Source organism: Pygocentrus nattereri, chromosome 26, assembly GCF_015220715.1.
Source record: "Pygocentrus nattereri isolate fPygNat1 chromosome 26, fPygNat1.pri, whole genome shotgun sequence".
Lineage (NCBI taxonomy): Eukaryota > Metazoa > Chordata > Actinopteri > Characiformes > Serrasalmidae > Pygocentrus > Pygocentrus nattereri.
The window spans coordinates 605,001-628,794 of record NC_051236.1 but is presented as its reverse complement, the minus strand read 5'-3'; the positions used below and the strand labels follow the sequence as shown (position 1 = coordinate 628,794).

General features: G+C 40.3%; 1 protein-coding gene across 4 annotated transcripts in view; it reads left to right on the top strand.

Moving 5' to 3' along the window:
* camkva (CaM kinase-like vesicle-associated a) overlaps positions 1–23,794 on the top strand; it is a 64,490-nt gene that overhangs the window by 22,368 nt on the left and 18,328 nt on the right. The gene's annotated exons all lie outside the window — the stretch shown is intronic.

Here is a 23,794-nt window from a genome sequence, read left to right as displayed (position 1 = left end):
CTTTGGTGGGAAACAGGAGGTTCTAAAGCTGCTGATTGTGTTTCTTATACCTTTTTGGGTTTTGCTCCAGATCTGCCTTGTGTTCTGCCTTGACACAGTCACCTAATAGTTGGGGACACCTTTGAAACTAGGCTGTTTTGATTGTTTCATTAGGGGTTCCTTCACTTTAGGGCTGAATAAGACAAAATATTACAATATTTAAAAAAAAAAGAAGTCTAAACTTTTTTCCAGATTTCCGATTTTAAGCTTTTTTCCAGAATGTAACTAATGATGACTGTAGCAATGGAATGAGGTATTCAGACGGCTAATTAAAGCAGTATTTTATGTATAATAAGGACAATATACCATATCATATTATAAGTGAATTTGGGAGGCTCAGTTAAGGACAGGCCTGCATTCATTTTGATCAAAATGATTTACATGTGAACATTTCGCTACCGTGGGAAGAAAATCTTGTATCTCCATTTTTGCCATTTCTCAGTTTTTGCCATCATTTTAAAAAACCTGTTCCCCTTTACATTGTATGTAGATTTCTTGAAGAATGGATGAAACGAAATGACACAAAATGACTTGAGAAAAACGTCTGGTTCCATTGACTTACATTAAAAGTAAAGTGGGTTTTTTCCTTCTCCTGTAAAGTTACAATTTTGGAGATGCAGGATTTTGTTCCGAAAACAGCCATATCAATGTTTTTGGAGCAAAACCTTGTATCTGCATGTCTGTATATTTTTATATTTTTATGTGATTTGCGAATGTCAACTGCTATTTACATTATGTTAAAATTTCAGAACAAACAGACCAGTACAAGTGGTCCAAAATGACCTACAATGAAAATTAACGTTAATGTTAATTAATGTAAAATTAATGTTTTTACTTTTTTAGAGATATGACGTTTTGTTTCAGCAGTGATGATACGTGATTGGACAGCACACGATTAAATATTCAGTGAATGGATTATTTGCATGTGCAAAAAAATAAGACTTCCAAAAAGAAGAAAAAAGTTCTTACTAGTCTAACTACCAAGCTGAAAATGCTCATTTTGCTTTAATAATTTGTTGTCTCTTTAAGCCACTTAGCCACAGAAATGTACTTTTGCAAATGCTAACATAATTTGGATGATCCCTACTTGTATTAGTCACTAACACTTGCCACCTTGGTTACCGTAGTCACTTCCAATATAGAGTTTACCGGATATCTCACAGAAGTTAAAGGACTTCTGCCAGAAAATAAAAGCTGAAAGTTACCCTGCTGACATGTGATTGTTTAAGTCACCATGGCTCCATGTCTCTCAAACACTGTGCAGTCTGGAATGACCACACAGTCATATTCCACCGGAGAAGCTGATCTTTTTCAGCTTTTCACTTTTTTTAAATATTGTTTATATTGTTTTTTTTTTCAAATCTGATGATCTTAGTGATCATCAAGTCACATATTTTTAGGATCATGGAGTTTTTAGATTTGAGCTGCCAGCGCAGTCCTTTCTGTCTACCACCGCCTGTCACGAACACGGCTGCATTCAATCGTCATGTCATGACTCTGTCGTCTTTACGGGATAGAAAGGCCAGTACGTTTCTATCTGTGAGACTGCGAGGTTTCTGCGTCTTGGCGCTGTCTTGAGCCATCTGCACTGTCTCACCACAGCTTGATGACATTCACCCTTTGAAGCTTTCCAAGGACCCTGCTGTCTGCCAGGCCCACAGTAGGCACTGAAAGACCTCTGTAGGTGCTCAAAAGCGCTTTTGAGAAATCTGCTCCCAGTATTTGGGATTCTGCATCACGGATGAAGGAGGGATTCTTTGAAAACCTGTACACAGCCTTTGTGATGCAGTACCAGTGTGAAGGACCGAACAACGGGAAACTGTAGGGTTTCATAGGAGAGGGAATCTGTAGGCACCTCACGATTTGATTTGATTCAGCCAATTTTTGATTGGCAATTCCCAATAAATTTTACTGCATCTCAATTTTTTGACATGACTTTTGTCCTGAATTTGTCGTTAACAAGTATTATTAGCTTAGTTGAAATTGCTATTGCTAAATTCAAATAGTGACTTAATGAGGCTCTTTAATATTATATTAGCACCAACACTGCTGAAGATATCTTATGACTTATCCAGACTGGTTGTAATACACTTTATCAATCAATCAATCAATCAATCAATCAATCAATCAATCAATCAATCAATCAACCTTTATTTTGACTCGGAAGTACATTGAGGGCAACCCTCATTTTCAATGTAGCCGAGCATTTACAAAAACAGGGATTGACATGACAAAGAAAATAATAACTACATTTAATCATTTTAAATTAAAAAAAAATATTTATAGCACTTGTAGCCTGAATGTGGACATTTGAAGCTTGTAACATTCATACACAGTCATTTGTGAAACAAATGTTTTTTTTTGTATGTTGAAGTTTTACAGTGAATCCTTAAAGCCTAACTATGAAAACTACTGCATTGGCCTGTTAGACTGCTGGCAATCAGCCGAGATGGCTGTAAAACATTATTATGTAAGGTTGTTTGGTTATTATATGAAGGTTTGGGCTTTTTATTTCATATACACAAAAAATGAACCAATTTGTGGCTGCAAACTGTGATATCCTGCTTTTTTCCTTCTCCAATCTGGCCTGCGCCAAAGTATCCTACTTTAAAAGCTGCATTTGGGTTCACAGCGGCGGAAACACGGAGCATATCTGAAAATCCAATTGTGACATTCTCTCACAAAGATGGAAGCTATACGTGCTGTTTATCTGACGGGGGCAGTTTTGGTGTCTACTAGGTCTTCCAGGTGGTTGTTAGGAGCCTCATTTCCTGTATATTTTAATCATTTTATGAACCCCTGTTGTCCTTTGACTTTTTCACAGTGCTGTACTTTGTAGTTAACCAGGTTTTTCACAAAATACATGAGAGGGTTGAAAGTCAGAAGGCTGCCAAATATCTTCATGGAGATGCACCACCTGGATGTTATGAAGTAAAAGACCGAAACCTTCATATATTAACTGAAAGAGATTACATAAGAATGTTTTACAGCCATCTCGGCTGATTGCCAGCAGTCTAACAGGCCAATCCAGTCGTTTTCATAGTTAGGCTTTAAGGATTCGCTGTAAAACATCAACATACAAGAAAAATGTTACATGAATATTACAAGCTTCAAATGTCCACATTCAGGCTAGTTCTGCTATAACTTGTATTAAAACCTGGATAACTTCTGTGAATCGATATAGAATCTTTCAAAGAAAGAATTGCGGTGCATCTGAGAACGGATTCTTGTTTCAGCCCTAGTGGTCCGTGTGCTCCTGAGTTTATACTTTAGAGTATATCCTTAACACTAAAGTTTATTGTGGTCTGGCAACTTGAATAGTGTCGAGAATAAACCGGTGCTCAAATGTTTGCAGGTGTCATAATTTTTTGGGAGGGTTGCGGGGGAGTGAAGAGGAACTTTCTGGAAGCCGATTGTTCGCATTGAATTCTTTTGGCTAATTAACAGCCTGGAACCGCTCTCCCACAGACTGAAGGACGTTTTCTCGTTTCATCTCACCTGATTGAGGTTTGTTTGTGGGAAAGAGTGGCAGTTCAAGGGCAGCCTCGAAATCTCGCCTTTTGTTAGGAGAGAAAAATGGCTCGTGTTCAGCTGAAGCTCAAGTTCCTGGCTGGGCTTAAAAACACAGTTAGTAATGCTGGGAATGCTGGTTGGATTGTTTATTTTATAGCCAAGGTCTTATGTAGTGGATAGATTTTTTGAGACATCGATGTACATGTCTCCTGGACTTATCGTCTGTTTTGTTTATGACCCCGTGTGGCACAATGCAAAGAGAGAAAACGTCTCAAAAGACAAAATACAAAAAAACTGCTTTATCTGATTCAAATCTCTACATCATTTCCACCTTAATATCACAGATTCCATCAAAACACTTGTCTTGTGTTCACTTACACTGTTACAAATAAAGGTACTTTGAAGGTACATTTTTCATTCATCAAGGTACAAACAGTGTAAATGTTCCCTCAGAGGTACAGCAGTGGCTTTAAGGTCTGATTGTGAAGCTTAAATCAGTTTTTCCAGGTGAAAAGTTTGTATTCGTACCTTAAATAACTGAATCTTTTAAAACAGAACAATAAAATAAAAGTCCTGGACACGAGACGGGGAGACGGGGTGTGTTGGGCTAGTTCAATTTAGAAAATGTCATCAATAGATTATGGTACAGTTATGTTCCCTGACTAAAGGTACTACCCTTGAGGGTCCCACCCCAGTGACAGCTTCGAACCTTTATTTCTGGGAGTGTACTTGTGGGAATAATTGTGCTTATTTAATATATTGTTAAATATGTGGAAATAAGGTACAGCTTTCACAAGTGAATTCATCACCTTTTCAGCGTAGGACTATTTTAAAGTATTCAACTTACCTGTTGTTAGCCCGTGGATGTAATGTAAGTTAGCATGGCTAAAAGAAGTCCCCCAGAATTCTCCAAATAAACATGCAGACGCGTGAGTGGGAGCACTTTACATATTAGCTAATGATGAAGAGTGTTTTACCATCTAGCTTGTTTTGTCCACCAAATGTTAAGAGTACATGGTCTAGATGAATTTGCATGAGGTTAAGGGGGATGGACCCCAGTCTAGTAAAATATGTATAACAAGTTGTTCCCAGAAATTTACACACACATATCTATCGTTGCTGTCAGAACAAAACCTCGTAACTCCAAAACGGTAACTTTACAGGAAAAGGAAAAAAAAAACCTGCTTTAGATTTAATGTAAGTCAGTGGAACCAAGTGGATCCCAATTTTGGATCATTTGTTTTTGGTCCATTCATCATGAAATTTCCATACAATCTAAAGGGCAACAGGTATTTTCAAATTATGTCAAAACTGAAAAATGGAGGTTTTGTTTCCGACAGCAGTGATATGTTGATGATTGGTGATATTTTAATGATCAAAGGTTGATGATCACTGCTCTAATCTATTAGCTCTGTGTGATGATCTGCCACTGATGTATCACCAGGCTTGCAGGTTTCCTGCTAAATTGGGCGGATTTTAAAAGTCATCATGACTGCGGTTTTATGAGCTACTTTCAAAAGTTCTCAAAGGCTAAAATGTTACAGACTCTAGAAAATGGGTGTTAATTGATTTTCAAACTGGTCAACCTGAGCACAAAGAGACAGATATATAGAGGAATATATATTTATATATTCCAATTTTACTGTTTTGTGTCTAATTTCTATTCAGGTTTGCCTGTCTGGAAACTTTTATATAGACTTTTATATAATCTCTATATGATCCTGTCTTTTTCTGTTTTAGTTAGCTCAATAGGAAAGTGCTTTGGGACAGTTTCTGGGTCATCTAAATAGGTACAATTGATTTTTCTCTCAGAGAGAGGATTACAGTTTCATCCTTCAAGTATTCTTTATGCCCATCCTTTATGCTCAGAGATGTGTTTGAGGCTTTTGTTACACTCCTAAATGCAAAGATTGCTAAATGCTTCTAGGCTCAGGTTTAATGTTACAGGAAAAATTCCTTTAATAAGTTCAAAGCCTTTCCATTATGTGGAGGCTAGTTTTGACTTTGTCAGTCTCGCACATCACATTGTATTTGTGAAAATGGGACTTTCTTCTGTGACTCTGCTCAGAAGCACTTTATGTGGTACTTTTATTTTTAAAGTTCAGAGACACTCCCTGATAATTTCACTCAGAGATAAGGTGATGGAAAAACTTGGCGATTTCTGAAAATTCTGCCTAAGTTTTGTCATTACTCTGATTAAACAAATGAATAATAAAATTTAACTGTTCCAATTTGTCCTTGGAAATAAAATCCCAGTGCATAGAAAATATATTATACAACAGTTAGTTCGGCATGGTGGTGCGGTGGGTAGCGCTGTTTGAACGTTTTTACTTCTTACTTTGCCGCAAACAGAAAACGGACACTTTTAAAATCACATTTGACTAACAGCTGATTTGGTCAGACTCTAAAGATGAGACTACATTAAATTCCCAAACTGCCATCACCACTGACCGCTGTGACAGAAGAACAGCTGAACAACCTGGAATCAGCCAGAAATGAAGCCAACACCATTCGCCAGACATGTCTGATCTTCAGAGTCGGACCAAATCAGACTGAGCCGTAAAACTGCAATAATGAACACAAAAGCTGCTCAGTAGCGACGATTTTAGGTTTGGGAATTTAGTGTAAGGAGCTGGAGAACAAACTGCCGGCTGAGCAGCGAGTGGGCGGAGCTCGTTACTCTGACGTAGCAACGAGCTGCTCGTTAAGGAGCTATAATTAGGAGGAAGGAACTGAACATTACATATGAAACAACACATTCATGGCCCAATATATTCATTTCTTTATTTATTTAACTGCTGTATAAAAGCAGTAGAACACTTGAGGTTGTGTGTTATAACGTCACGGCTGGTGTTATTTCGCAATAACACACTCCTTCTCATGTTCTGTTGCTTAAACAGCACACAGAAAGTACAGATTCTAGACCATTTGTTATGTCTGATGTTGTCATGTACACACCACAACTCCTCGAGCAGGGGATTTAAAGACCATCTCAAAATCTCAAAATGGGTCACAGTAGAGACATTTGATTTGATAGGGTTTGATAGGGTTTGATAGGGTTAACAGGGTTAACAGCATGTGTCAGGCTCCAGTCCTCACGGGCAAAGACTTCAGCACACTGCCTCATTAAACACACCTGATTCAGCTCATCAGCTGATTAATGAGACCTTTGTCAACTGACTTCAAAACGATAGATGAGGGTAAACGCTAGTCTCTGCGGCACTTCGGCCCAGACTTTCCCCAGTTTGACATGCCTTGCTAAGATTATGACGAGGCGTGGCAATAGGACGCCGGTTTATGGTCATTTTTATGAAATTGGCATGTCAGTGACAGCGTATGTGCTTTAAAAGTCAACTTGGGGTCGAGCTAGACTTTGCCACCTGGTTCACTGCAGTGTGTGAATGTAATGGCTGTTTCTCTTGCTGCCATCAGTTCTAGGACAATTGACAGACAAAACAACACAGTGCAGCTAATGTTTGATTACTAAGCAACCACATCTAAAAATACACCCTTATGCATATTAGTGTATTATGGCTGTGGATAACGGTCGTGTCTGTGTGCCATCTCATCACTAATTGATATTATGTCTGTTTTTGAGGGGAGGAAAAGTAAACCGCTGATAGAAAGAGCGCCCACTTAAAACAATGTGCTTACAGATCAGACTGGCACAGGCCAGTGTTAATGTGAACCAACTACACCCTTTCAGTTCGAGTGTGTCTGTAACTGCGAGGCCATATGCAGGTACGTTATATTGTTGTGGATTTAATTCAAATTCTCTGAACTGTAACTTTATAGAAGGGAAAACCATCTTAACTTTAATATATGTTAATGTGACAAGATTTTACTCCAGATATTTAAGTAATCAAAAGTTCAGAATTTTTTGGTATATTTTAAAATTTTTATTGTATTACATTATATGTAATATATTTTATGTATTGTATTATTTTATTATTTTATATGTAATAATAACTGACTGTAAGCTATTACAAACAATTCACTAAAAGGTGTATCTATATATATATAAAACCATGTGTGTTTGTTTTGTTTTTTCTGTCCAGCCCCCTTGTTTAGTGACTCCGCCCCTGATTGTTCCCACCTGTGTTTCCACCGTGTCTTGTGATCCCTTGTTAGCCCTCGTGTATTTAAACCCTGTGTTTGCCCTGCTCTGGGTTGGTCTTTGTAATGTTTGGAAGCTTGTTCTGTTTGTACTGTTTGGATGGTGTTTAGGTGTTTTGATCTTGTTTGTTGTTTGATTCTTGGTTGAGGTTCTGTGTTTTTGTTCATCATGTCCTACCCGTGTTCTCTCCATATTGGCCACTGGACTGTTGTGACTATGACCCTGGATTTCCCCGTACTAAAAGTCGCTTATCCCAGCGTATGCGTCCACCTCCTCGCTCCTCGTCACAGCAACGTGGAAAAATTCTGAAGAAAAAAATTTCGTTTTTACGTGTTTAATGTAGCCAATAACTAGCCTAGACTTCAAAAGTCATATTAAGTTAGCTTATATGGCCTCAGCCAAAATTTCTAAAAGTGATGCTCTAAAATGTTGAGCTGATGGGCCATAAAGACACTTGTTTATTGTGTTATGACATGTGGACTGACAAAGTTTGCCATTCGAGGTGTGGAGCTCCTTTAAAACTGGAGTGCTGGTTGAGAAAAAGGAGTAAGTTTATGATTAGATGTAAATTGAGGGACATTAGATACATATTACTATAATGGGAATTCCTCCACAATTAAATAAGAAAGATGCAATTAGAGTGATTTGATGCAAAATGCTCCATTTTAGAGTCACAATTGTTCACAATGGTAGTGATAGGAACTGGATGTCTGAAGGGTTTCAGTGCCTCTAAAAGCTCCCTCAAAAAAGTTACATGTAATGGTTATGAAATATATATATATATATATATATATATATATATATAAAGGCTTATTTAAGGCAGTTGTAAAATTTGTGTTAGGGTTTAGATAGCAACAGTAAAAAATTAATTAAATTAAAATAAATGAATAAATAATAATAACACAGTGTAGGTTCTGTGCAGCATTAGTGTGAATAACCAAAACTTTGTTATTTGTCCAGCAAATTGAATCATTCCTGGCCACTGTGACAGGCACCAAACATTCCTTGCACAAACCATAGACTGTATACGTGTTATCTTATTTATTTTGGAAAATAAATACAGGAAAAATGTAGGATATGAGCCCTTTAACATTAGTTGGATCTTGTGAATGCCTTGATTCAACACAACACCCATAGAACGTCATCTGGAAACGTCTGGGATGCTGACAACACAAAGTAAAGCATTTAGCTATCGGTTAATGAGCTCATTACCCATCATTGCATTCACATCAATTTATTTGATAACGCTTGGGATAGTCCCCTTTAGATGCTTTGTAGATACTTCATTTACTTTAAATGTACATTCAACTAAATATGTACTAACTTCACCATAATTGTCTTTAACTCTAAAACTGACTAAACTCTGACTAACTCTAAATCTAACTCTAAACTTTACCTTAACCCAAAACCTAAACCCAGCCCTCACCCTGGTCCAAATCCTGAACCTAACCCCACCACTGTTTAGAATCAACAGAGCTGTGAACATCTGTAGAGAATCTATAGGGGACTATAGTGGACTATCCAAATAAAGTGAGACCATTTATTTATTCATTAATTTATTTAAATTTAATATTGTGTTTTGGATTTGATTTTTTAGCACATGCCTAGTAGATGATTAAAATCCTCATAGCAGACGTCAGTTAAGCAATAAATGGGCAATGTTGTTTCTGCAGTACAGAAAGTTGTAGCAAAGGCAGAATCCTTGGAGCTGAATATTGTGTGGAGTGGAAGAGATAAATTGATAAAAAACACAGGAGGATTTTTCAGCCTGCTTTGCAGACGGAGCTGAGAGACAGCAGGCTGAGGCGAGGCTGGCAGTTCTGCAGGGAGAGAGCCAAACAATGCTGAAAGCTTCAAACTGAATGCTCAGCTGTGCAGACAACTTACTATAGAAGAAAACACACACACACACACACGCACACACACACACACTCACAGACACACACGCGCACAGACACACACACACACACGCACACACACACGCCCACGCTCACACACAAGCACACACACACACGCGCACACACACACACACACACACAGACACACACACGCACAAACACACACACACACACACACACACAGACACACACACACACACACACACACACGCCCACGCACACACACAAGCACACACACGCGCACACACACACACACGCGCACAGACACACATGCACACACACACATGCACAGACACACACACGCACAGACACACACGCGCACAGACACACACACACGCACACGCGCACACACACACACACACACACACACACAGACACACACACGCACACACACGCACACACACACGCCCACGCTCACACACAAGCACACACACACACGCGCACACACACACGCACAGACACACACACGCACAAACACACACACACGCCCACGCACACACACAAGCACACACACGCGCACACACACACACACACACGCGCACAGACACACATGCACACACACACGCACACACACATGCGCACAGACACACAAGCACACACACACGCACACACACATACGCATACACACACGCGCACAGACACACACACGCACACACACACACACACATACGCATACACACACGCGCACAGACACACACGAGCACAGACACACACGCGCACAGACACACACGCACACACACACGCATACACACACGCGCACAGACACACACGAGCACAGACACACACGCGCACAGACACACACACACACACACACGCATACACACACGCGCACAGACACACACGAGCACAGACACACACGCGCACAGACACACACGCACACACACACGCATACACACACGCGCACAGACACACGCACGCACACAGCAATATGAAGAAATGGACTACTGAAGAATTCATCATATACAAGTCTTGAAGTATTGAAGTACACAATATATGCATAAGTCCTAACCCAGATTTAGAAACCCTTCCAACCTACAGATGCAGAGGTAGAATTTGGAATAGCTTTTATCTAACTAGGAAAACAACCTCAAGGGGCCTAGAGGCGGTCTGCACGCCGAGGACGAGAAAAACATTTGTTCAGTTCAAGTTGCAAAACGGAAGAAACGGCGCAGGAAAGTGATTTGACTTGGAAATCTGTGACACGGCTAACAGCAACATATTACAGCTAATAATAATATACTAATACGCTACTACTAATGATAATAATCATAATAACAATAATAATAATAATCCTTATTTACATAGCACGTTTCATAGCTCAAACTGCTTTACAGACAGGTGACAAGGCTAAACAGTAATAGCAGAAATCATAAGTGTTTATCGAATTAATTTAAGACAATGACACAGATCAAATTAAAGGGAGTAATGCCAAGAGACTTTTAATGAACTCAGCCAAAGAGAGGTTTTTAACTGGTTCATGAAAGTGAGCACTGAGATTGACTGTCTATTAAAGGGTGAACTGAGCTCCACAGTTCAGAGGCAGAATAACTGAGAGTCTCTCCATGTTTTCTGTATTTTACTGAAGTCTTTGTAGGTCAGTATCAGCAGATCTAAGAACTCGTGCTGGACCGTAAACCGACAGACACTCTGTGACGTAAGCAGAGCTTTAAAACGAGGAGCAGAGCTGTAAAATCTATCCTGATTGATAAAGGCAGCCAGTGGTGTTTCTAAGCAGGAGTGATCTGATCAGTTTTTATTAGGATTCATGCTGCCACATTTTGCCCAAGCTGTAGAGGATGGACTGTTTTCTTAGGAAGTCCAGTAAGAGCGTTTTGACGTACTGTATCTCTGTGTGGTTCTCCAGTTGTACCATAGCACACAAAAAGGCCATACAAAGGGTCATCGACACGGCACAGAAGGTTATTGGACACTCCCTCCCCTCCCTGGAAGACCTCTACAGAACTCTCTGTCTCAGGAGGGCTTACACAATCATCAAGGACAGTACACACCCAGGACATAGGATGCTTGAACTGCTGCCCTCAGGCAGACGTTACCGACACCTCAAAACAAGGACAAACTGTCTGAGGGGCAGTTTTTATAACAGGGCCATATCCCCGTTAAACAAAGACTATACAGTTCACCGGTGGGCAGATGTTTCTGTCCGTCTACAGGGACAAGTGCAATGACCCAAGCTGCTAAAAACTAAATATAATGTGCAATAATTGATGCTGCATATGTCAATTTCTCCACTGTGTATATAGGAAAGCTTAGTGTGTCAATAGGAGAGTTTAGTTCATTTATGCTCACGTCTGTGTAGTCAACCCATAGCTCTAATCTGTTATTTAACTCGTTTATATTTTAAAACTTTTCTATTTTATATTTAAACTTTTCTATTTCTTTTGCACCAAGAGGGGGGGGGGGTGTGGTGGGGGGGGCTGTAAACCAGTTTCGTTGCGCAAATGTACAAGTACAATGTGTAATGACAATAAAGGTTCATTTCATTTCAAGCAGACCACTACAGTGATCAACTCTGCTTGTAACAAATGCGTTGACAAGTTTCTCTGGATCGCCCTGAAATAGAAAAGGCTGTACTTTAGTGATATTTCTCAAATGATAAAAAGCTATTTAGGGACTGTGTTTACATGCAGGATAAAACAGAGCTCAGAGTCTAAGATCACACACAGGTTTTGTGCTTCAGGTTTGGTCTATGAAGCTAAAGAGCCAAGCTTCTCATTAAGCAGTTTTCTCTGAGCTTTAGTGTTAAGGATCAGTATTTCAGTTTTATTGTAATTTAGTTGTAGAAAATGTGCCATCCACTGAAAAACGTCTCACACAGCTACTAGTGGGAAATATTTGTATAAACCAACTTAGGGGCTACAGAGCTGCACAGTATATTGATTGTGAAGAAATGTTGCAGTGTTGACTGAGCATGTAAAGTAGAGGTGGACAGTACAGCACAAATATAATACGATACTAAAAGACATTTTACATGACGTGTCGTGATATTTCATTTTTCTGAATGAACGAGTTGGTAGAGAGATATAATGGAAAAATGTAATTTCCCTTTTGTGAACATCAAAGTTTTCAAACATACAGTTCATCAACCAGTCCATACTGTCCATGCTCAAATCAGCCCATTTTGAATCCCCTAATTTTTGTGACATCACAAAAACCAACACATTTTTTACATATTGACAGCAGTTTAGCTCCACCCATTCATGCTGAAGTTACAAGGAGTGCTTCAGCACAGGCTGCTTATTGAATACGACAGAATATAGAGCAGCCAGTCACAACAAATGTTGCTCACATATATCAGTCTTAATGATGAAGTAACACAAACAGCACGTTTAATTCTAAGGGATGAATAGAGATTGAAAAAAAATGGTAGTATGAAAATGAATTATAACTGTTTTTTCGTAAACAAAACCCCACAAGCTCAAAGTGTAGGGGACCTAAAATGCAGCCGGATATGGACACTTAAAGTACTTATTAAGTCCACAATGTACTCAAACATTTATTTAGATGTAATTCACCACGCAAAGATAAATATCATCATATTGCCCCTCTCTGTGTTATCTGTATCAAAAAGCATCAAACATAACCTTCATTAAAATGCCAAATTTATAATAAACATGGAGAGTGAATGGCCTATGTTTCCTCTATTACTATCCCACCTTTACAACAAGTATCCAGCATGTTCCTAAGGTTCTGTAGTGGTCACCAACCCTGCTACAGATCTACCCTTCTGCAGGGGTCATCTCCAACCCCAGTCTAACACCTCTCATTCAGCTAATCAAGCCCTTTTAAAAGCAATAATTAGACGGGCGAAGTGGAGTTGAGTAAGGTTGGAGATAAAGGCTCAATCCCATTTCTTATTTCTTACCCCTAACCCTTGTTTTCAAGGGACATCTTACCCCTTGGAACTGAGTTACGATGCAGAGTGGCTGAAATCTTCCTCTCTGAAATGAGCCCCTCTAATAAAAGAGCATCACTTCATTATCAGCTACTAGCGCCGCTCTGTAGGCGACCCTGCCCGTCTGCAGGGTCAGCAGAGGAGGGGAAAGTTCAGCTCCTCACTGCTGGGCTTTAGTTACATTTAGGGATCATACGCCTTCAAAGAGGGGGGCAGTTATTTATTACCACCCCCCCTAATTCTTCAGTGATAGTCAGCTCTTCATCAGCTTCTTGTCCGAATTTCTCTGTTGCACCTTAAATGGTGCAGCAGTTCTGATGCATGAGGCGACAGATTGTACCTGCTGTACCATTTAAGGTGGAACTGGAAATTTAGCTAGCTAGCCACCGAGACATCCGCACACTATTATTGATTTTTATTCTTATTATGAAGAAAAGGACCATCACACATTGAAACAACAATAATACAATGGTCATCATATTTTTAATGGAAAAAGTGACATTAGTGGGTTTTTGTGGTCTGTTGTGCACAAAGGGGTAGGGCTAAGTGGCAGGGGCAAGAAGTGAAATGGGATTGGGCCAAAGTGTAGATGAAGGTCCATCTCCAGGACCACAGATCTAAAGGACGGACACAAAGGACACTTAAACAATACACTTATAAAGAAATCGACTATCAATAACTCAATGCTGTCATATTTCTTTCTGCTTAAAATACTAATACAGTGTATTGTAATAGGCTGCACGGTGGCGTGGTGGGTAGCACTGTCGCCTCACAGCGAGGAGGGCCTGGGTTCGATTCCCCGCCCGGGTGACCGGGGTCCTCTCTGTGTGGAGTTTGCATGTTCTCCCCGTGTCTGTGTGGGCTTCCTCCGGGTTCTCCGGTTTCCTCCCACAGTCCAAAGTCATGCAGTCAGGCCAATTGGACAAGCTAAATTGCCCCTGGGTGTGAGTGACTGTCTGTGTTTGTCTGTCTGCCCTGCGATGGACTGTCGACCTGTCCAGGGTGTATCTGCCGAAGACTGCTGGGATAGGCTCCAGCTTCCCCCCGCGACCCTGACGGAGAAGCGGCTTAGAAAATGGATGGATGTATTGTAATAGATTTAATTGAAACTCAATACAGCATGGAAAAATCTGAAACATTTATATTATGATGCTATTGATCTTTGCAATACCGATACTGCAGGAGGCTGCGCTATGCAAATGAGCCCATTAACCAACAGCTAAATGTTTTATTTTGTGCTTCCAGATTAATTTCTGTGAGGGTTTTGTCTGTTGGTGCACTGTATTGTATTGTGCCTCATTGAAAAAGCGCTGAAACAATCCTTCAGTATGAGTGGGTGGGTGGGTCTAAACTGCTGTAAGCTAAACAGGTGGACGTATGTAAACGAGTTGGTTGTAAAAGCTTGTGACATCACAAAAATAATTAATTGAACAAATAGGCTGTTTTTGCAGCATAGCTTTCATGTTGCTGCTGTGTGGACTGGGCAGTGAAGGGTACTGAAACTAACAGTGTTAACACATCACTTCAAACACCTTTATTTAAAAGAAGCGAGGGAATTTTTGCTTTTCCTTTAATGAGGCCTTTATTGTCAGCCTGTTTTTATTCATCTTTTTAGTTAATCTCCCTAATTATATTTTCCATCGTATCGTTTTAAGTACTATTCTTGTCTTCTCTTAATCTTTGACCGAAATGTAGTGACTTTTGCTTCTGATTTTTCATTAAATATGTGGGCAGGAAAACAATATTAACTAATATTATCATCATCTCTCCCTCCAGATACCCTCAGGGTTTCCCATTCACACTGACGGTCACATCAAGCTTTCACCAGCATGTTTTCACTGTACTGCAAGGCATATTTCAGCCTCAATATGTAGCAGTTTAATCAGAATATGGTATTTTGTCTGTATTATGCAGCCCTACCAACCAAACTCATCTGTCCTTTCCATTGTTCGCTGAAATTACTTCCACAACGCGCTCTAATTCAGACTTGTGACATTGCTGCAGGAGTCATTTTATCCATTTAAACTGCTGTAAATGGCAAAGTACTTGAATACTGATCAAGCTGCGATGCAGTGAGGAACAGAGCTCCGACAAAACTAAAGCAAACTGCATGTTTACTTCTCAGCTCTAGTCTCCTGTTCTTAGTGCAACTATGGGTTTAGCAAAGGCTGCATGTGGCCAAAAGGGCAATTAAAGGCCCCGGAGCTGCGCTGATGAGCAGAGTGAGACGCCCCTGTCTCTGAGCCAGCTATTTATGTAATGACTTGCCTGCTTTTTGGATACCGGCAATGGACGTTTTTATGCATCCAGCACTTAGCTGCAGGGCTGTAATGATGCTTCGGTCTGTGCTCCTGTTTTCCAGATGCTATTCTGGGAGATTGTGAACCACGGAACGGACTAGACTGAGATTCCGGTTGTGAACAGATTCAAGTTTTTTTGAAAACTGAGTTATGTCATTATTTTAATATCTTGAGAAAGTGTTTCGCGAAGAGTTGACGGCCAGTAGAGTTTGGAAATTTTCATCTGCTCATGTTGAAGCAAGTTGTTTTATTTGTTTGGTTTCAGCAGTTCAGCTCTTCCTGCACTATTAAGTTCTCTGAGCTACTGACACTAGCTTATTACTAACTATTAAACTACTAATAACCACTGACACCGGATCTACCGATACCTACTGACATGTATACTGACATATAGTCTCAGCTCCTGACACTATGGATCTACTCTTAGCTCCTGAAACTACTGTTCATATAGAAATTTTGTCTCAGCTACTGACAGTATGAATCTAGTATCAAATGCTGTGACCATAAATCTAGTCTTCATCACTGACACTATGGATTTAACCTCCGTTATTAACATCTTTGATCTCGTCTTAGCTTTAAACACCTCGCTATTGGCTCTGTTCATCTAATCTTATCGACTGACACTCACAGATCTACTCTTAGCTATTGACTCATTGGGTCTGTTCTTTATTATTGACACTATGGATCTAATCTTAAATACTGAGGCTATGAATCTAGTCTTCGCTACTGACACCTATGGATCTACTTGAAGCTACTGACTCACTGTGTCTGTTCTCAGCTATATATGTTAGGGTTACAATATATTATATGCGCCTTCTTGAGTCATCAATTTAGCAATATTGTTTTTTAAATCAATTACCTCAAATAATTCCAAGTGCCACAGAAGAGCTCATCCTCACAGTCACGTGTAAAGGTTGAGGCCATTTTTTGAAGTCACGTTTTCTGCGATTTTAACTGCAATAATCGATACCTGACTATGAAATATATGAATTAAGAGACATAAAGAAAACAAATGGCAAATAAGTATTATTAAATATATAATGAAAGGTGTGGTCTCCAGGAGTTGCATCACTGGTGTTACTGTGTAACACAAAATCTCCTATTTTGAAATAAAAGTCACACTAATTACATCACTTGGCTTCCGTTTCCCATTTGCTGCGGATCTATGAAAAAAGCACATGGTGAGTCCACCGTGTCTCCTCCCACTCCCCCATGTGCTTGTGCTGTTTTCTTCCTGGAAGTCCAAGTGCTTGTTTTGGTTTTCGCCATCCTGCCCCCTTGTTTCGTGACTCCACCCCGATAGTTTCCACCTGTTTCCCACCTGTCCCTCGTTATCCTGGCGTGTATTTAAGCCCTGTGTTTGCCCTGGTCTGTGCTGGTCTTTGTTGTTTGATCGTATTTGGATGTCTGATGTTTGTTGGTTGTATGTGTTGTATTCTCGTGTTTGGTTCTTGTTTGAGGTTCTGTGTTTATCATGTCTGCGCACCGATCTGTTTGAACCTGGACCATTTTGACTACGACCCTGGATTTGCCCATAATAAAAGTGGCTTATCTCAGCATGTGCGTCCGCCTCATCGCTCCCCACCGTTACATTTCATATGAAGCTTTTAGTTGACGTCACTGGTGTGACCGACTTTTGGTTTTAGATAATTGAGAAAAATCCATACAGATGGATTAAATTACATATTTTAGTGGACTTTCCATGATTGACATGTGGTTTGATGCTCTGTAGTAGCTTTTTTGTAAAATGCATTTTTCATTAAAAACGTCTGGTGTTACCTTCCTTATGTGTCACACCGGTGATGATTAGTAACACCAGTGACACCTATGGGTAGATAGAAAAGTGAATGTTTCTGTAGAATGAACCATCTAGAGATGATATGTGTTGACTTGGGCAACATGCTTCCAGTTCAGCTGCAGCAATGTGAGCATTTTGTTTTGCATTTCCAGGTATATTTTTTTCTAATTCTGTAGCCAAACAGCTGCAAATTGTTGAAAGCTGTTTAAGGAAACGTCAGCAGTGTGCTGAATGATTCTTTGGGAGTTTGCAGGTTGTAGTGCACTGTAGATGTGGGCCTTGAAGACCGCCTAGTACAAAAGCGTTTGTTTTTGAGAAAGCCTTCTGTGAGTTATGTCAGCCTTTTCACACTGTGATCGATGATGGATGTCCTCTGTGCTCTTAAATTATTAAATCAATGATCTTTTTATGGAGGCCCGAAAGCTGAGGCAGGCTTTAAGGCTTGACAGATGAAGTGAACTGGCTACAGCACTGCTATTCATTAGCCTACAAAATTCTATTCAGCCAAATAGGCTGTGCCAAGACTTCACTTTGGGACTGATTTGTGAAAACTTAATTGGATTTTTTCTTGATTTTGGTAGCTTTTTGTTTATCCTAGGGTAATGTGAGAGGGATGGAACTCACTGCATGTAGGCAAGATTTCTTACATTTCACTTTCTAGTTGCTTTTCAGGCACCTGCACGCCCCGGGGCTACATTTTTAGCATCTTGAACATTTCATAATGCAGTACCTGCAGGGTGGTAGCCTGAGATAACCTAGGACATGGACCTGCCTCAAAATGATTGGAGGATAGTAAAAGTAAGAGCAGAGCACCAAAACTTTTGCCTGTTAGCTAATTGGCTGTGAAAGTGGCAACAAGGCTACAGCTTCCACAGCCAGTGTATAATGTGTCAAGCCTTTATGCTCCTGATGAAGGGATGTTCTGGGTTTCAGCTTCTGCTAGTGTTCTCTTTGGCCAAGCACCTTCACAGATTCAGTCCTAAATGAAAATGAGAATGTTTGTCATCGCCACCCAAGGTTTGAATCAAGAATGAGGAACAGCTCTGGTTGAGACTGGAAAGAAGTTCGAGAGAGCTATTTCTTCATAGGGCTGGATTTCCTTTACACTGTCTCTGTGTCTGTTCCATTTAGCTACCTCCCTCGGATTTTTACAGACTGTTCAAGTCGAGTGGTTTAGGCAGGATTGCCCTGAGGGAGCCGCAAATGTCTACAAGCAAAAGTGGAAAGTAGAATTCAGTCCCAAATTTGCATAACAGGCGACGATAAATATCACTGACCTGGACGGAAGCCAGAGGATGCCTGTAAGAGCGCGTTACTCTGAAAACACTGGAGGAAGAAAATAGGATTTAATCTCTGACTTTCTTTGGTAGATGACATGAGGGCTGTTTGGAATACTTGGTTAAAAATTATTGAATAAAATATACCTACTTGGCAGTTTGCAGGATCATGCATATTTCAAATTGTCCTTCTGGTGCATAAACATTTACGTGCATTTTTTTGTAGAATAGCGTTTTCATATACAGATGGAGTTTAGAAGCTATGTGCTTATATATATATATATATATATATATATATATATATATATATATACAATGACAAGTTAAACCTGAAAACAAACCTAGAGTGGAGAAACATGTGCAGATGCCCTCAGACAGGTGTACTGCAGGATATCCTGCTCTGAGGCTTGTATAAAAATGCCCAGTAGGCCCAGGAACCGCTCTAAAGCCCTGTTGGAGCTGGATTAGTTTTACTTGAAGCTTGATGTTGCGCAGCTCCTTCAGCCTCAAATTCAAATCGGGGCTATTGTAATTGGAAACAGTTTTGCTGAGAGGCTCAACAGAAGGAGAAATATCCTGTTGACCTCTTTCAGGGCTGTGTGACTTTTGTTCTGTTGGGCAAGATTTGTTCATTGAATGAGGGCACTTTACTTGCCTAATGCTATTCTATCTGGTATTAACTTGATGTTTGTTTTTGTTATTCTAATCTTAAAGCGTAAGTGTATGTCTATCATTTTTTTTATCCAGGCTATCTGGGTTAATTTTGGGAAATTACTCAGACACTTTTTTTCTGTTGGTCAGTTGAATCACTTACAAATTACATCACTGGACCTCCTGTGTTGAAAACCTCAAATAGGGCTTAAGTGACTTTTAAAGAGGGTTATTTATTTGGCGTGGCTGGCAGGAGCTTCAGTCACAAAGACCACTCAACCAGCTAGTGTTTTAATGGGAACATTGACTAAAATGACCTCTGCATTTAGATCTACGGGAAAGACAGTAGATGGAAACTAACTCACACATTCTCATGCATTAGAATATGTTGTTCCTCAGGTGACTGAGAATGTTGATCAGACTGTGTCAGCGCTGATCTACAGAGATGTGGAAAAAAGTGATCTGGTCAGAAGAGTCATCCTTCACCATATTTTCCACAAGTGGGAGAGTGCATGTGCAGCACACACAAAGAGAACAATGCAGGCCTGATTGCTTGACCCCTACAGTGAGGGGGGGTTTGCTGACATGGATTGGTTCCACTTGTCTCTTTAGAGGAAGGAGTCACTGCAAATCAGTACAAAGTTATTCTTACTACTCAACTTATTCCCTTTGTATCCCGATGGGTGTGGTCTCTTCCAGGATGACAGTGTCCTGGGGACGGTGTACAGGGCACAAGGGATCACTGAATGATTTAATGACTAGAAAAATGATGTAAAGCATATGATATGGGCTTTGCAGTCACCAGATCTCAGCTAAATCGAACATCTCTGGGAGATTTTGAAGGGTGGTAGAGGGTCTGGTAGCTTAAGACGGGTCAATACTTTACCAAGACACTTTATGTCATCTTATATGTTTGTGTACAAATATTTAGGCTTCCTGTTTTATCTTTACTAAGTATTTTGCAATCTTTGAAAGGATGTTAATGGATTGTAAAGGTTTGGTAAAGGTTTGTTATTTTTTGGCCTTTTTTTGAAAACTCTTGACTCCACTTGATAAGTTCTGAAAGTAATCAGCAGATTCCTTAATTCATACCAGATAGTGACATCCCTAATATAGAGCAAGATAAAGTGGTTTCATTTCTCGATTTTGGTGGTAGTCAAGTCATCGTTGTGCTCCACCTACACCATTGTTGTCCTTGTCTCCAAGCACTTAGAATGTAGGTCTCATTTATTAAAAGACTTTTAATTTATTATTATTTTTAATGAATTATGGAGGTTACTCGTGAAATAGTGCCCACCCCCAGTCAAAAGAATGTTCTTTCTCTTGTTCTTGCTTAGAGAGAGTGCAGAGTGTCACAAATCTGACTCACCACTCAATGAGAAGAATAGAAAAGGCTTTCTGCATTGTAATGTGTGATGAATGAAGAAGGCGCTATCCATGGATTTTCATCACAACGATTGCTTTTCTAGTCATCGATGTTATACAGCCTTTGGTGTTCTGTTCCATTAGCATTACATGCTATGTTCGGTTAACATTCCATTAGTGCAAGAGAAACATTGTGCAGAAGACGAGGCTTTCATCTTCTGTAATTTGTGCAGTGAGTGGTACATGAAGTGCTATGAGTCAGATTATACTACTCTGTTACATAAGACTGCTGCTTGTTTTATGTCCTGATAAAGAAGGTTATGGTTTGCTTGGGCTTCTGATTATGATGTGATGTAATACAACAATGCTGTGTTACTGTTGAAGCAATACTCCAGCATTTGTCAACCGTATCTAAGAATATGGACGATAACTTTGAGACTCGTTTCTCTTCTTCTTCTTCTTCTTCTTTTGGCTGCTCCCTTTAGGGGTCGCCACAGCGGATCATCTGCCTCCATCTTGCCCTATCCACTGCCTCCTCTACTTTCACACCAACCATCTCCATGTCCACCTTCACTACATCCATAAACCTTCTCTGAGGTCTACCTCTTCTCCTTCTACCTGGCAGCTCCATCTCCAACATTCTTTGCCCAATATATCCACTATTCCTCCTCAACACGTGTCCAAACCATCTCAACCTGGCCTCTCTGGCTTTATCTCCAAACTGCTCCACCTTCACTGTCCCTCTGATCTGCTCATTTCTAATCTTGTCCAGCCTGGTCACTCCCAACGAAGATCTCAGCATCTTCATCTCCGCCACCTCCAGCTCAGCCTCCTGTCTTTTAGACAGAGCCACAGTCTCCAAACCACACATCATAGCAGGACGCACTGCTGTCTTGTAGACCTTCCCTTTCACTCTTGCTGCTATCCTTCTGTCACACATCAGCCCTGACACCCGTCTCCACCCACTCCATCCTGCCTGCACCCTCTTCCTCACCTCTTTTCTACACTGTCCATTGCTCTGGATGGTTGACCCAAGATATTTGAAGTCATCCACCTTTACAACCTCTACTCCTTGCATCTTCACCTTTTTGAGACTTGTTTCTCTGCACTTCTAAAATGAAAAGAAAAATGTTGACTGAATTGCTGAAGTAACTGCCCACTGGCCTCTTTTATAAGGAGGGCTTTCACTTTCAATTGTATTAGTAATCAAATAACCAACTGATTTTGATGATTAATCAATAAATCAGTGTGTATTTTTTAAGGCCAAACCATAAAGTGGTCATGAATGAACAATAAGACAATGGTTAAGACAAGGATTAAGCCTAGTCTAGGACAAAACTGCAATGCCAGTTGTGTTTCACCATCCCATTTGGTCCTTTTCAGGCTTAATCTGGGTCTGGGGAAACTCAGTTTAACGCTTTTACAATCATTGTAAAAATTATTGTCACTAGTCACAGTTGTTCATGACGTAATATAGCTGGATTTAATCCAGAAATCTTCACTTTATAAGTACTTGGAGTACCACCGCCATGTACCATTGCGAGTTGGGCAGTCGTGGAGGTTAGGGACCTGGTCCTGTGACCGGAAGGTTGACAGTTCGATCCCCAGCACCGATAGTCCATGACTGAGGTGTCCTTGAGCCTAACCCCCAACTGCTCCCCGGGCACCATGGGTAGGGCTGCCCACCGCTCTGTGTGTGTGTGTGTGTGTGTGTGTGTGTGTGTGTGTGTGTGTGTGTGTGTGTGTGTGTTCACTAGAGTGTATGTGGTGTTTCACTTCACGGAGTTAAATGCAGAGGTGGAATTTCCCCGTTTGTGGGACAAATAAGTATCATGTCACGCCTGCTACCAATCCACATATGCTTCAAGACTACAATTCCCAAGATCCATTGCAAGATCACATGACCCAGGACACAACACCATCGACCTATCCGAGATCCAGATCACCTGAATACTGATTCCTCACAGCTGTGTAGTATGGTCACGTGATAGTTTAGGATAGATAGTCCAGGGCTTTAGTCCAGACCTTTGTGAAGTATCGGTTTTTTTGGAGACTTACTGAGCGCTCTTTCCTGTTTATTATCTTCATGTCTGACTTCCTGCCTGAGATTTCTCCTGACCCTGTTTTTGGACTTTCCCTTTTGATCCCTACGCCTGGTTTGTTTGCTACTTTGTTTTTTTTGACTCTGCCTGTTTTGTGGATTTTGCCTTGCCTTGTCCTTTCTTGTGATGTTTGCCTTGGTTACTGTATGGATTACCCTGGATATGACCAATGCCTGGACTCCTCTCGGCCTGCCCCCAAGTAAAACCTCACCTTTGGTTTTGAACCGCGAGCATCTGCTTTCTGATCGCACGTCACATCACTTAAACTTTCCACTACCACTTCTATGGGAATGCTATGTTATCAACAAAGCTTGCAGGGGTGTACACTTCAGCCAGCTTAATGTAAACATTGGTAAAAGTTTTAAATGCTTCAAATGTCATATTTTTTACTATGTATGTTGCAGTTTTTCAGTGAATTCTTCAGTAAAGCCTAAATGACTGACTAGCAAAGTCTGTTAGCCATCTGCCGAGCTCATCAGCTTAGACCTAGTTAAACAAAACTCTTTACTTCATATACACTTTTACTCCACACACACATAAAAGGTACCAGCAAACATTTATATATTCATATACATGACATTTGGAACTATACATACAAATGAATGGGTCTTGGTGAGATCCTAAGTGCGAGTGGGTTTTCTCTCTTTCAGTGATGCACACAAAAGCCAGTTGAATGCTAATGGTGCCCTTTGTGGACGAGGTGAAAACCATGGCACACAAATTACAAACTGCCCATTATGTGGGTTCATCAAGGGCGTGAAATTTAAACCGAATTATAAACAGCTTTAATCAAGTAATCATGACCGTCCTATTTAGTATTT